Raw genomic sequence first — 11,574 nt, 5'->3', positions numbered from 1 at the left:
CTCACATATGTGGTTAAATCTTTCAATATTTCATGACCTCTGTCATTAATGCACTTAGACTTTACATGATCTTTACAAACAGTGTTCATAAAACTTACATATACAGGGATTTAATAGATCTGAGAGCCAGCTCAAGAATCATAATGTAAAACAATGAATAATTTATTAGAAAATATAGAAAACCTCCAAAAGAAAATGAGACGAGTATTTTTTACTCACAAACCATATGAACATTTTTCTCTCAGAGGTAGAAACTTAAATTCTGCTAAGATTTTCTTTATCACTATCAGTAATACATAAATTGGAAATAATAAAAGTATATTTTTGCAAGTGTTAGTATCCTTGCTTCCTTCTCAAGCAAGGAAGAAAACAGTTGGAACTAAGCCTACTGTAGTAATAAGCTGTGCCATGACAAATATAGTGCTGTCGTCACTTTCTGCTTTCCCAAATACGAGAAATTATTGATTTAAAATTTTTAATTTGTATCAGTGGCTTAAAGAGGATAAACATTACTAGTATTGTATTGCTTAAGAGTCTAAACATTAGAAACACAAAATTAAAATGACACCAGAAAACATGGTAATCACTGTAAAATAGAGAGAATAATGCAATGATTTGAACTTGGTCCCTGTATATATAATCATCATCCTCTGAAATTTTTAATCTGCAATCCTGATTAAAAAACTGGACATAACTTCCCTCAAAATATATGACAAAGACATGTGAATTGTGCAAGTACAAATCTGAGGTGAGTTTGGGAAACTTGTCTGTAATATCAGTAGATGTTCATCTTTGCTCTTTTGAGCTACGGTATGCTGTAAAACTCCCCTTCCTGTTCAGCACGGGCTCAAGTCAGCCTCCCCCATGTGCTCTGAGCCAGCGACGTGTTCGTGTGTTCACACCATCCTCATCTGTCCTGCAGCAAGCAGAACACCAGGCTGTGCTCCATGCCAAATTTGAATACTTTCGTCTGCGTTCCTCATCAAGTCAGGAACACTTCTCTGCCAGGTGGCAGTCTATTTGTCATGTGTCTGTGTTGTCACAATGTTAATTTTTTTACTAGTTGCATCTACTAAGAATCATTTTTTCTTCCTTTTTTTTTTTTAAATGTCTTCTGTTTCTGAAATGGGTAACAACTGATCCCTACAGACCCTGGTATCCCAATATTAGATAAGATGATCTGGTACATCAGCCAAGGCTTCCCCTGACAGCCAGCTTTAGACCGGGGTTGCTTTATATCTATTCCTTTCTTGCAGGAATACAAGTTGCCCAAAATCCCCACAGCACCAGTTCTTCCTTCATCAGGCCACTGACTCCAAGGAGGCATCTAGACAGATTTTGCTGCAGATTTCACAGGTCAGTACTGCCATATTCAAAGCACAAGCCTTGCAAACTCAGAAAAGACATTTGTATGCTTTCCCAAAGGCGGCACCACTATCTAGTCTTGCCCTGAATCCAGAATTGTTTCTCAGCCATCCCCTTCTTCTGATACTATTCGCAAAATAGACCAAATAAACTTAAAGGGATTTACCAATTTGAAGTTACTGGAAGGGTTTACGGGGAAATTTGAAACTGTATCATACCCATATCACTTTTGGGGGGTTATTTGATGTTTTTTGTTCTGGAATGAAGTAGTACAGTAATGTAAATTGCCACACTTAGTAATGTAGCTACTAAAATATTCCACATAGTAATATATTAATGTGTCACTATGGTTCCCCTCACATCCAACAAAGGATGGAGATTTTCCTTGGCCCTCCTTTTGTTGCTCATGTGTCCATTAATGAATGAAAAAAAGTGTTAAGAAACAAGTGTGGCAGAGGGTAAAAAAGCAACAATATAAGTACTTCAAGATCAACTCATGGAAAACATTAAGTGAAACAGGGAAAGCCATTATGGCCAAGGGTAGGAAAGGAGACAACTTTTAAGAATCTCTGCACTATTTCTTTGTGCCAAACAAAAAACTGCCCTGCTATTCTGGGTGTTGCATAGAAAAGCGTGGCATTTGAAGCAAGAGGAGAAGTTTCATATGGTAAAGCTGTGTGACATTTGTCAGTTAAAATTTTTTGAGGGCCAGAAATGCAGATTTTTTTCTGAAAGTTTTAATTAATTCATTTCCTTTTCATTGAATTGCTCTTTTTTACTGAAAGAAAATAAGAGAAAAAAATAAATGTTCTGTAATGACAATTTCCAAGTGAAATTATTCAATTTTTCAATCAAGATTTTCTATTTGAATTTCCCTTTCTCTTCCCTCTTTTTAGGAGGAGGAAGGGAAGTGCATATATTTCAAAATTGTTGCAACTGGAAAGAGCTGTTTCAAGTTGAATACATTACTTTAATAATTGAAAAAATAAATGAGAAACTGTTATTCAACTTAGCACACTTTTTTTAACACAAATTTGCTTTCGATTTGTTCTGAGTTTATTTTTATTTCTCTCTGGAGCTGCCAACAACACTATCAAGAAGACTGTATATTATTAATGCACTAAAAAATTCTCTTGGAACAGAACTCCAGAGATTTTGTGTGAACTTTCTGCAAATGATAAACAAGAGTGGACAAAAACATTTACAATGACAGTGCCCCAAATTATTTTGACTCCACAGTCAGTGTTACCTGATAACATGTTTAGGATTAAAGACAACATCCAGCTTTGTTGCACCTCATGAATAGCGGCACAAACCACTTGCTGCCCTGAAACCAAGTATTTTTCCTTGTGTTTGATTCTTGCAAATGAGACATATGAGCCCCTGGACTTCATGAGGTTTTTTCTTTCTCAGATGAGAAATACAATTTTATGATTGTGGCTGTGTTGTGTTCTAAGTGGAAAGCTTGCCAGCTTTGCTACATGAGAGCAGTCATCTAAGCAGTATCTCAAGTCCTGAATATGAGCAAAGAATAATTCGAGTAACATATTGTGCACTGCAGCAGTAAGGGTATGTCAGCATTTCAGTGTAAAATCTGTGGACCAAATCCTGGTGGCATCACTGAGGAACCCAATGCTTTTGTCTTCCACAGAATGCTGTCTCTGAATTTCATACCCTTGACTTCCTTGATCAGAAATTAAGGAATGATTTCCAGATTCAGACTTTTGTGTTTATTACTCATTCTGAAATTCAGTTAAGAGATTTGTTTTGAAGTATCTTAAAAAGCAGAGAACATTTTTCTCTACCCACACAGCACTCCCACTGAAGAAAACATTATTTTGGATTCACAGAGGTCTCCTTGGCCTTATTAGATGGGCACTTCCAGGAAAGAAGTGCCAGCAGGATTTATTCTGTAATTTAAAACACTAATTTATTTGTAGCATATACTAGAAGCTCTAAGATAAATGTAAGAATTAAAAACCAAAACAAAGAAACAAACACCGGCACCTGTCAAAAGAAGAAACAAACAAACAAACAAAAAAGCATAGACATGATTGAAGTGAAAAGAGGTGAGAGGAGTTGAAGGGAAGGGAGTGGAAAGAATTAGCAACAAACGAACAGAAATAATAGTAAAATATTTTTTAAATACAGATGATGAAGTTAATTACTTCTCAGTATCCTGCCCCTGAGTATGTCTGGAACTCAATACACAAAGTAGAACAGCAGGGCAAGCACACGTGATGCTTTGCAGAAGCACTCTCTCGACTCCCAGACTCTTGAGGCTGTAGGATTTCTGGAGTGAGTCACACTTTCTGTTTGACCATATCCCTTAATGGATTTCTGCCCCAGGTATATTCTCCTCTCGAAACCATGCAAACCTTTGGAGTCTGAAAAAAAGTCTTTCAAGAAGAGTCCCGGATTAACCATCCCTATTTAAAGAACTTTTTGCTTCATTGGAGCTCTTTTCCCATTGACTTCATTCAATGCCCCTACTACAGGAGTGTAAGGAGTTGGAAGTAATAGGCGACAATCTCTCTCTACTTGTGTCATGTTGTTTCATGCCATCAGAGACTGAAACTCAGAATTTAGTTTTCAAGTATGTAGATGTTTATTTTGAATTTAGTACTTTTCAATACACTGATGGTTTGCAAAGCTGGTGAGGTCTTGCAGCATGTATGGACTCTTTGGAGCATGGGTACTGTGCATGTTGGAAAAATTTGGCTTGTGGTAAAATGTGAAGATGCCTGATCCATAATGCCAAGAATATTTTACAAGACCATTGAAGGGATAGATTCTGAATGAATTCTACAGAATGGTGTGAAATTCATGGTTGTGTCTAAATAGGTTCACCAATAATGTGTTGTAGAATCCGCTAACCATAATCCTATGTAATAACAATGGGTTTTATATGATTGTAAGTACAATAGAAAACCTAAAGGAGGGAGATCTGAAACATCAAGATAACACATCCCAAGGAGTTAAAATAATAAAGGGTTAGATTTATATCTGCAAAAACTGGGAAAATTCAGAGTTAAAGCTACCTTTCCTTTCTTAAGTCATCCTATTTCTCTTCAGAATTTCAGAAATCTTTCAAAATTGATAGCTTAACCTGCAATTACTGCCTTATACTTCATTCAGCCAGGTAAGGTAATACAGCACCATACAGAAGTTTACTTGTGTGTAGAGATCAAGTCAGACCTTTGGCAGCACTCTAACACAACTTTCCAGGGGTTTTTGAGATGCAAGTAATTAGCTTGTGTAGACAGATGACAGTACAGCCATGTAAATCAGCATTCCCTAAGAATGGTAGGGTCAAAGTGAAGAGTTATCTTTTAACTTGGTACAATTGTTCTCAATATGGAGAGATCATTTGAACTGAAGGTGTAAGCCCTATCAAACCCTCATTTCCAAAGGCCTGTTTCAACTGAGCCTAGCCTTAGTAGCCTTAACTAGCACCACTGGATCACTAATAAGGCACTGAATGTTGGCAAATTAATTTTACTGTGTGCAAATGCTTCAATTTCCAACAGACAATTTTCTGGCATTGTCTATTGGGGTTTGACCTACTTTAGAAAAACAAAAGGACTAATAAAATGTTGAGGAAAGTATAATTACTGGATGAGAGTCCTACCAGGGAGTGTACCACTGCTAAGTGCATTTGTGCCCAAGACAAGATTAGCTGACTCTTACGAGGTGGAGACTTAAATATTGTACAGATCATTCTCTCTGCCTTTTTTTTTTTTTTTTTTCCTTCTCTCAGACCCAGAGAGGAGACTGCCAGTTATTGTCTAAACTCAAGCTTTTCAAATTAAAGCTATTTATCTCTCCTTAGAATCTCATCCAAAGTCCTACTGCAGGTTTTAACTTGTGGTGACCTCTTGTTTGATAGGATTTTTGCGGGCCAGAATTTAGGGAGGACATTCAACCAGGACACAATTGAATTATAAAATTTTTCATTAAGAAATGTTCCTGGGAAACATACTGACCCAAAAGGACTGTGTAGTGTTTTCAGGCCTTTAAAAGGACACCTAAATGAGTTCAGTAGAATAAATCCTATTTCCATAGGTGATGGAAAACAATCCTTGAGATGCTCTGGAGAGGAAGCATGTGTTGTTTTTGGTTGCTTTGGCTATAAGCAAATTGTATACTCCAGAGCGCAGTAAAATCAGAGATCAGTACTTCCAGAAAAGGATGTAAAAGGGAAAATTATTATAATAATGTGAAAAAAGGGGATATAAAGAGTTCAGAGAATAAAATAGAAGGTATTTGGTGATAGGATGAAGAGAAAGAGCTATGGAGCTATGTGAGGTATGAGCAGGAAAGAAGGAGTGCAGATGAAACTAGAAATTGTGGATCAGAGAGAAAAAAGTCATGGAAGAGAGAATAGGAAATGATTCAGAATAGCATGTGGGAAAGTAGAAGTAACAAGAAACGTCCATATATAATGTGAGTTTACTTGAGAAGAGCTAAAAAACATAAGAAATCATGTGGGACTGAAGACATCCAATTACCAAGACCTTCAAAAGGCAGGTACTTTGCATCTTTCTATAAATAAAAAATCGTTTGATGTTGAAACCTGTGTTAGAAATTATGTATTTTTGTTTCTCTTTTTTTTAAATTTCATTTTTAACGCACAGGATATTAGCCATTAAACCATGTATTTTCTTAACTGTCAGAACTAAATACAAACACAAGACTACACAGACCAAGAAATGCAGTACAGAGCAATCCAGTGTTCCATAGTAGTTTTTGTGGGTAATCTCTTTTATTTACCCAGGTGAGATTAGCTGCCTGTAAAAATGTTTATCTTCATAACAATGCAGATATATTCACCACTACAGTTAGTATAGAAGTAGCCCATAAACATATATTCATGCAACCGTGCATAAACTTTATAGTTTTCACTGGCAAATGTTTGCTGGAGCTGCTGTGTTACTGTTCAAACCTGTTACTTTTGCCATCTCCCTAAGTAAGTCTTGGAACATTCAGGTATCTGCCTGCCTAATGACAATGGATTAATTAGCTCCTCAGAGAGTCAAAACAAACAACAACAAAAAAAAACCAAGCAAGCAAGCAAGAGAAAGAAAGAAAGAAAGAGAAAGAAAGAAAGAAAGAAAGAAAGAAAGAAAGAATTTGATTTAGTGTGCTAGCAACAACTAAGCAATTAAAGGAAGACAACGAATTTTCCCTGATTAGCTTAACTGTATTCAGTGTCATGAATCTACGAGGGAGAAGGCATTACAGGACATATCTGAGTAAATACTGTGCAGTCCTGATGTGAGGACACACTTAAATTTTTATTTTCTCCTAATTTAGCATACTTTCTCATCTCCATATTAGGTGTGACAGTTTTAATCACTATAAGTCTTAGAAAAACATGGTAGACTAGTCTTAGTTATCACTAGAATAAACCAATAATGGGTTTTGTCTACCTCCAGAAATAAGGATACTCTTGTACTGGATTTATAATTTGATATTTAGAATCCTTAACCACTACTCTCCCTGTCCCAAAGAGAATGATGACAAGATGCATCTTTTGGGGCTTTTTTCATCTGTTGCAGGAATCAGTTAGAGTCTGAGGCAGGGATTTGATTTTGTTTGTGATGGTGTTATTAAAACAGCAGGATTACTTATGGAATGCTAAACATTAAACTATTGCTACACAGCAGTATTTTAGGAGACTGAGAAATTAGGAGGTGACATTTAAAAAAACATTTCTCAATGTCATTCTTAGTCAGATGTCGAGAATTAAAAAGGAACTTGCCATTATTTCCTTGATACGTGACTTGTGACAAGAGCTGCTGAAGCTGGTTCTTGTTTACAAATGTGTATTTGCACATAGCAACTTTGCTAAAAACATTTTGTGGTTTGGAATTATGATGACAGTTGAAGAAAAAAGTAGAATCCAGGTTTCCTTCGAAGACTAGACACTTACATGGAGGTTTTCACAAAGATACAGAGAGAGCTGAGTCTTTGAAGTACTGTTCAAACTTCTAAATCTTCAGGGTCTTACCATGGTTATCTACATCATCCCCATCGAGATTATATTCCCCCGTAGAACTGCAGGAATTTTTGTCTCTGCTCCCTTTGTCTTCTCTGTACTTCTACTGTCAATGTAAAAGTCTGCAGTTCTTTTTTAACTTGAGATGCTTCCAGGTCTCCATTCCATGCCAACATTTAGAATGCAAAGTACTGCTGATATTATAAAGATCAACATCTTATTCTAGTGATAACTCCACACTTACAGAAGTGGGAGGTGGAGAATTACTTTAAATGCTTTATATTTGACTTGAAGCATAATATTAGCTTCCATTTGGAAGAGTGTCTTTTCCATTTCTTACATATATTTATGGATGGGTAAATGAATGGACTCTACTCCTGAATGAAAATGAATACAGATCACTTATATCACTTGAGCGGCACAGGTGCCTACCAGTGAAGAAGCTTTTTTTTTTTAATTTCGCCCCAAATTATGAGTAAAATTACAATGCAGGATATCTTGAATGGAATTAATTTTAACAACATACCTTACCAAAGATGAGATCAAAAAGTAAGAAAAGTATTACCCCCTGAGAAGAGACACCTTTTTCCTGGGAAAGTGTACTCATTTGTCAAGTATGTTCCCAGAACCTGAGGACCAACCTGAGGACAGATAATAAGCCTGCACACTCATATCTGTTCAGGTGGAATTGAGAACAGGGCCTTCTTTGTACTCACATGCAAGTACCAAGACATCATTTGGGATTTTGAACAAAAAAATGCAGTACATGCTGCTTTATGCACAAATCAGCTGTCAAGACCTGAAATTTTGTCTCCAAGTATCCCTTGAATCTATAATAAAGAATGATCCCCATGAAGACAGCTTGATGAACAATATGACTCTGCAAAACTTGATAAAAAGAAATGAAAATAAATGATCATCATTGGCACTGAATTAAACAAATTAGTTCTCTTGTAGGTCTTAATACTGCCAATAATGAAAATTACAAGCCTTGATCTCTACTGTGATATAGATCAGATTGGTTTTGTTGTTTTCATCTTAAAATTTATTATCACATAATTTCAGTAATTTCAAATAAATAAACACAAGAAATAAATGACTGTGTTAACTCCTGATCTAAGCACGAGTCTGATTATTCTTTCACTTCAATGCACAGAGATCACACATAGCTATGCATGCTCATTACCAGAAGAGAACATGAGGGCTGATAAGACTGATGTAGTGAACATGAAGGATTGATGAGACCTTGAGGAACAGCAATATGCAATCTATGTAGATTTTCTTTAACATGACTAGAGAAGGAAAAACATTCAGATTTATATATTTAGAGATTCATTAAGTTTCAGAACAGGCAATCCCTTCAGTGCACTTAGAGAGGCAATGTGACCTTTCCATTCTCAATTAATATTCTTCTGTTTACACATGGAAGAACAGTATTAATCCTTTCAGCTGTCTTCTTTCTGTGTTTAACATGTTTTACATGAGGTACTTCCTTAGCAGGGTGTTCAGGGCCATCAAACTACCAAAAAATTCCTCTGATTAGATTTAGATAATCTAAAAATTTTTATAGCACCTCTGCTTCCCAGAACTGACCAGCTGTTTTTCTTTATCCATCTATCTTTCATATATATATATATATATAAAACTCCTCGGAAATAAATACATCAAAGTATTTACCAATAACTTAACCAATCATTTCCATTTTTCAATTCCTCCTAGCTTCTTGTTGGACAGAAACTCTCCCCAGCAATGATTCTGTGTTTGTTTCTAGGTTTGTTGGTATGAACTGTACTGGACTCACACTTGGTTACTTCAGAGCCATTCTCATCTGTCATTGCACTCAGATGTTCATGAACTCATCTGTTTTAAGCCTCTTACCATGGCCCACATCAAGTTTGTATTTGAGGGGCTGCCTTCAATTCACTCATCAACCAGTTTATCTACATATGTGTTTACTTGTGCCAAGGTTTTTTCCTACTGCCAGACTAATGTATGACTGGGAAGATGTTTGAAGCCAAAGGGTGGTCATGGTAGGCAAAAGAAATAAAAAGCCTGAGTGAGCTCAGGCCCGTAGTGAGAGTCAGCATCCTGGAGAGAGAAGCTGAGAAGCCTGGCTGATGCTGAGCAGCCAAAATAGTAACCTGGGCCTCAGCAGTAACCTGGTGGTGAGACGAAAGCCTGCAACAGGTGCTGGGAAAGGACGAAAAGTTGTGGGAATACACCAGTGTATAAAGAATCATGGTACGAGCAAGAGACATCAGACCATGATTAAATGGAGGGTGACAAGAGGAATATTTTATGAATATGTTAGAGAAATTTTGATCATTGGGGGGGGCTGACCTGGTTGGCCCAGGTGTTCACTAAAGCTGCTCTGTCCTTCCCCTCCTCAGCTGGACAAGGGAAAGAAAACACACACAACAAAAGGCTTTTGGGTCAAGATAAGGGCAGGGAGAGATCACTCAACTGTTACCATAATGGCAAACAGACTTGACTTCAGGAATCTAGTTTAATTTATTACCAATCATATCAGAGTAGTATAATGAAAAGCAAAGCCAAATCTTAAAAACACCATCCCTCACCCCTCCCTTCTTTCCAAGCATATTTTTATTCACAATTCTCTACCTCCTCCTGCCTAGACGTGCAGGGGGACAGGGAATAGGGGCTGCAGTCACTTCATCACATGTTGTCTCTGCCACTACTTCCTCCTCAGTAGGAGGACTCTTCACACTCTTCTGCTCCGGTGTGGGGTCCCTCCCATGGGAGAAAGTACTCCAACATGAGTCCTTCCCAGCAGATGCAATTCTTCACAAACTACTCCAGCATGGGTCCCTTTCCAAGGGGTGCAGCCTTCAGGAACAGCCGGCTCCCGTATGAGCTTCCCACAGGGTCACAGCCTCCTTCAGGCATCCACCAGCTCCAGCATGGGGCCATACATGAGCTGCAGGTGGATCTCTGCTCCACCATGGACCTCCATGGGCTGCAGGGGCACAGCTGCCTCACCATGAGCTGCACCACGGGCTGCAGAGGAACCTCTGCTCTGGGTCCTGGAGCACCTCCTCCCCTTCCTTCCTCACTGACCTTGGTGTCTGCAGGGCTGCTGCTTTCCCATATTCTCAGTCCTCTCTCTGGCTGCTGTTGCTGTTGCACAGCAACTTTCCCACATGTTAAATTTGTTATCCCAGAGGTGCCAACACCGTCATTGATGAGCTTGGCCTTGGCCGGTGGTGGGTCCATCTGTGAGCCAGCTGGCATTTGCTCTGTTGGACATGAAAGAAGCTTCTGGCAGCTTCTCACAGAAGCCACCCCTATAGTTCCCCCTGTTGCCAAAACCTGGCCATGTAAATCCAGTAAAATCATGCAGTCTGAGTTAAGTAGTGAGAAAAGTGAGCAGCTATCAGCTGTTATGGTTGAATCTTTTTGTTTTAGTAATTTAATAGATTGACAACACAAACTTCTGATCATTCATTTGGGTACTGAGACAAGGAAAAAAAAGAGAACACAGACACTTCTCATTCCACTTCCTCCTCTCAAATCCCCCTATTTTCACCACAGGTTGTATTCTGTCTCAGCTCTGCCTGTGAGGCACAGGAGCTTTGTGGTTGTGGGCATGATGATTTATGTTACTCCATGTGTAATGGGAGTCTTTTTTCTGCTGATATCTGCTTCTTGCTGATTTTTCTCTGCTGCTTTTTTTTTGGAGTATCCCAGCCTTGGCATGTTCACCCATGGCTGCAGTGTATTTGCTGGTGTCCATGCTCTGGCATTGTAAGTCCTGGGGCTTCTCCCACAATGCCACACCTCCAGCCCCCACTGTGCCCAGCTCATATTTGAGGGTTACCCTGAGCCAGTCCTCGGGAGCAGCCTGGAGCAATGCAGTCTGCAGATCCTGGCTGTGACCCAGCAAGCTCAGTCGGAGGCATTGCACTGTACTAGTGCTGCCTCGAGCTGCTCTGCTGCCTTCTTGTCTCTGCACCGCTCTCCTCTGTGCCATGCAAGTACACCCAGGCTTGTAAAAGCCTGTCAGAATAACCCTCTTAATCCTCAGAGGAAGGATTTAATTAAGTTATTCTACTCTGGCATACATGCTGCATGCTGGACTGTGTGTTCGATGACCTCATCTATGGCTTATGAGTGTCAGTGTTTTACTGAAGCATATTAACATTTCATTGAGAAAACCACGTTAAACAAAGCAGCAGGCACAAATACAG

General features: G+C 38.6%; 1 protein-coding gene across 1 annotated transcript in view; it reads left to right on the top strand.

The window, feature by feature from the left end:
• The first annotated feature begins 1,260 nt into the window (after nt 1-1,260).
• Nucleotides 1,261-11,574, top strand: part of ST6GAL2 (ST6 beta-galactoside alpha-2,6-sialyltransferase 2) — a 149,319-nt gene continuing 139,005 nt past the window's right edge. Inside the window, exon 1 of the mRNA XM_017737081.1 lies at nt 1,261-1,356. The gene's annotated coding sequence lies outside the window, so the exon portion shown is untranslated. The remainder of the gene's footprint in view (nt 1,357-11,574) is intronic.

This window comes from Corvus brachyrhynchos, unplaced genomic scaffold (genome assembly GCF_000691975.1).
Source record: "Corvus brachyrhynchos isolate BGI_N302 unplaced genomic scaffold, ASM69197v1 scaffold83, whole genome shotgun sequence".
Classification (NCBI taxonomy): Eukaryota; Metazoa; Chordata; class Aves; order Passeriformes; family Corvidae; genus Corvus; species Corvus brachyrhynchos.
The sequence above is the reverse complement of the archived record's forward strand: the minus strand, read 5'-3'. Positions and strand labels throughout refer to the sequence as shown.